Source organism: Arvicola amphibius, chromosome X, assembly GCF_903992535.2.
Source record: "Arvicola amphibius chromosome X, mArvAmp1.2, whole genome shotgun sequence".
NCBI lineage: Eukaryota > Metazoa > Chordata > Mammalia > Rodentia > Cricetidae > Arvicola > Arvicola amphibius.
This window is the reverse complement of record NC_052065.1, coordinates 136,687,745-136,692,087: the sequence shown is the minus strand read 5'-3', so window position 1 is coordinate 136,692,087 and position 4,343 is coordinate 136,687,745. Positions and strand designations below refer to the sequence as shown.

Below are 4,343 nucleotides of genomic sequence, written 5' to 3'. Positions count from 1 at the left end.
CTAGTTAGCCATAGAGACCCAAAAGTGGTGGTACACACCTTTAATCCCAGCACTCGGGAGGTAGAGGGGAGGCAAAGTGTGAGGAAATGGAAAAGCTAGTATTCCATAAGAGAAATATTCCAGGAAAAAATATTAAAGGATAAACCTAAAAATGTCTTTATTGCCTTTATATACTTAGTTCTATAGAACACACACACACACACACACACACACACACACACACACCTCTGTGAGTTGAAGGCCACCCTGGGCTACACGAAATTGATCCAGTCTCTGAGACATAGAACCAGGTAGTGGTGGCTCACACCTTTAATTCTAGTACTTGGAGATCACAGGCCTTTAACCCCAGCAGCACTAGGGAAATGGAGACAGGAAGGGATATGGCTGGGCTGACAGGGGAATTCAAGGTGGGAGGAGACAGTAGGGCATGGCATTCAGCCTGAGGACTTAAAGAGACAAAATACCCCATTCTGTCTGAGGATTTTGTTTGGAGTAAGCACTAGTGGCTGGCGGCTCTGTTTCTCTGAGCTTTCAGATTTCACCCCCTAATGCCTGACTCTGGGATTTTAGTATTAATGCCAATTGGAAATCGCACAACATCTGGTGCCCATCCTCCTGGAGGGAGAAACTGTCAGTAGACCCCAGGAGACACCCAGAGCTGAAGAGATGGTTGTGAGAATCTGGGCAGCTGCAGCCCTTGAGACTAAGTCGAGGCAGCTGCCGAGGGACAGAGCACTGCCTCTCCCAGAGGGCTCAGCTAGAGACCTGCAAGCCCAGCACATGAGAAAACTACCGGAGACCAGGAATGGGTCACCCCACACACAGTCCTCACAAGATCACAGGTAACTGCCCAACCCAATCGAGCCAGGAGCCTGTGGCCGTGCCTGTCCACCTGCATACAAAACCTCATCATTCAGGAGGCAGTAGGAATGGCTCTCGGAGAGACCTGACCCCCACCCAACACATACCAGGGATAGACAGAAGGACTGGGAACATCCAAGACAGAGTGAAGAAAGAAAACAATCAATCAAGAAACAGTATCAGATCAGAAAGAAATAAAATTGCCTTTACTACACATACATATACATACATATACAAACATACATACACACACATACGTACGTATATATAAACAGTCACAAGAACTAATGAGTGAGTTTAGCAAGATTCTCGCATGCAGGCTGCTTGTACACAGCTAGCCACTACTTAACAAGCACAACCAGTTGTCTCGATGTCGCTCTGCACTAATCTGAAAGAAGGCCTGGAGCCTCAAATATCCTGCTCTGGTGTTTCTTTCTTGTCCTCTCAAACTAAATCAGTTTTTCACTTCTGTATGAAAACGATCAACCCAGTGGTCATGAAAGAGAGTCTGAAGACCGAGATTTGGTGAGTGTAAGGCCCATATTAGAAAAGGGTCGAGTAGTATACGTGGAGAAATTTAATACTTGACTATATAAATGTTTAATTCAGGAAATCTGCCTCTTCTAATATACCTTAAGGAAGTAATTTTTCATGAACTAAATTATTTATTATATAGGAAAAAGTGGATAAGCCTAAACATTTACTAATCTGTATATAGGATGTTTTTAACATAAATTTTTCCTGAAAAGTGTGAGGAAATGGAAAAGCTAGTATTCCATAAGAGAAATATTCCAGGAAAAAATATTAAAGGATAAACCTAAAAATGTCTTTATTGCCTTTATATACTTAGTTCTATAGAACACACACACACACACACACACACACACACACCCTTTTTTTGGTAGTACTTTGGGGGTTGAACTCAGGGACTCTGGCATGCTAGCAACGCTCTTTATCATATCTAGACAAAAAAAAAATCTTACTTCAAAGAATACCATATTGTGTTGCTGAATAAGTAACTGACTTTAATATGCCATTTTCTTTCCATTTACTAAAATATCTTTCCCTGACTTGTACTGTGAGAAATTTTAAATTTCAGAACTTTCCTTCCAACCAAGTACACAGATGAGATAACTGGAGGCTTCTGCCATAGCCAAAAGTAATGTCAGACCAAAACCTAACCAAAAACATCTAAACCACAATATGTTGGTTTTATTTTGTTCAGCAACAAACATTTAAGCACCCTTTCCTTAAGCAAAAGGGAAACAAGCCAAGCATGGGACTGATAAAGGGGAAATCGCATCTAAACATTGAAATTTGAAGGCAAGGTATCAATTACCAAAAAACACGAAATGCCTTTGTCCTGTCTTTTAGGGGGAGGAAGTTTAGGTGTGATGAATCCTTCCTCTTCCTCGTTTGACAACAGCCACAAACTGGAAGTGCCGAATATTTCTCATCACCAGGGAGAGCTGGTCCAGGAAGCTATTGATGGAAATCTGGAAGAGACTGGTGTCGTCAGTTGTCCACCTACTAAATGTGAGAGAAAGAAACACCATCAGGGAAATGAGGGATCTGTTCAGGTCCCTCACACCATGCCTTCCCACTTACATCTAACCCACCGGTGTCTCTCCATTAGGACACCCCTAGAGCGCACACTGCCTCCCAACCCCGAAGCCACCCCTACTCCAGGCTTTGGGAAAACTGACACAACCAAGGTACTGTCATTCACGGTGTACTCCTGTGGAACCATTAGTAGCTGGCGCTGGGCATTGGCGACCAGGATCCTGCGGGCCATGTCTGCCTCTACAGCAGACCTGAAAGGCACTCTTACAGAGCTGGAAGGGGGCGATGGTTAAGGTATCATCCACTATTAGGTTTCCTATTGCTATGTGGCCTGGTATACTTCTGAGGCCTGTCTGACACTGCTCCCATGTGCAACCCAAGACCAAGACTGCCCCAGAATCTTCTTTCTGACGATGCTAAACAAGTGTCATCCACCTCCCGCCTCCCCAACGGTTCAGGTTTTCTTCCACATTATGAAGTCTTCTCGGGCTTAGGCAACTCCCTGTCCTGCCAGCATGACGTTTCTTCTTGGACTTACTGTCCAGAGTGTACCACTCTGACTCTTCCTTCCCCTGCTGTCAACCTTCCTGCTCACCCACCCGAAAGACTTCGTTTCACGTTTCATCCTTCCTATCTTCCCATAGCCCTGGCCAAGGGTCTCCCAGGAAAGGATACAACTCCAGGAGGTCGACTTGCAGTTGTTGCAACATCTCCACTGGGTCCAGGGAGAAGTGGTGGCAGCTCGTCTTGGGGAACGACAGCTGCCTCTTCGGCTGCCACACCTAACCCTAAAGGGCTCCCTGGACAGGACCTGCCTGGAAACAGACTGGCTACTGGCATCTTGGTGGCCACTCTCACGAGGGACCTCGTCTTGGTCACCCTCTGCGGCCGAACTCTGAGAGCTAGCCTGGATATTCGGAAGCTCGAGGTCTCTGCTGTCCATCCTCATCTTCTTCAACCCCTGATTCTAACCACCTGAGGCCTCGCCAGGATCCTGCATGGCGATTCTGACTTTCCACTCAGCTCCCCTGGCTCAATCCATGGCACCACTCAGGCTCAGCTACGGAGATGAGGTGACGGTTATGAGCCCCGCCGAGCACACCACGTGAGGCCCACTGTGCTCGCACATCGCCGAGATGAGCTACTGCTTGGCTCTCGGTGGGTGTGTCTGGGGGCGGGACACCAACAACTCAGCCGTAACCAAGTTCCCTCGAGGGTTGGCTCCTGCTGAGCTACTGCCTGTCTTTTGGTAGATGGGGGTGGGGGGGGAGTGTGGAGGGGAAGACACCAATATCTCCTGCTCCCTGCAAGCAAGTTCTTGCTAGGGTGGCTCCTGCTTGAGCTACTGCCTGGCTCTTGTGGGTGTGTCTGCTTTCCCCCTCCCCCCCTCCCCCCAGGCAGAATTCCTGCTTCCTAACTGGGCTCTTCCTCTAGGTGGCTTGTACTGATGAAACCTTTCAGTGTAGATTCTTCTCCATCCTCGAGTGTCACTGCTTCCTTGGCACACAGAAAGCCCTAGGCTTATGAAGCTCTCTGTGGCACCGGTAGTGCATGGGTGCTGCAAGTTGGCCTCAGCAAGCAGATCCAGTCCTGTGTCTGGCATACCCGTAGTTGTTGGGGGACCCTGAGAGATGTCTCTCCTGAGCCAAACTTTCCTCCTGAATCCAGAATACCCTTGTACACAATGCATCCCTATATCCCTCACCAGAGGGGCATCCCTTAATGACACTGATAACTGTGACTGAAAGACATTAGTGCTGGCCGAGATCAGAGACAGATCTTCACTGCATCCCCGTAATCATCTTCCTAAAGCTGGACCCTGTGTTGGGGATGCAATGGCATGGGCTAAGAGGGCATGTACCCCTTTCCCATAATTGGGGTGTCCAAGAAGCAGTCAGTAGGTTAGTCACATATATGGA

At 47.6% G+C, this 4,343-nt stretch overlaps 1 pseudogene; it reads right to left on the bottom strand.

Annotated features, from left to right (window-relative positions):
- Positions 1-1,244: 1,244 nt before the first annotated feature.
- Positions 1,245-3,373, bottom strand: LOC119804517 (annotated as a pseudogene).
- Between the last annotated feature and the right edge of the window lie 970 nt (positions 3,374-4,343).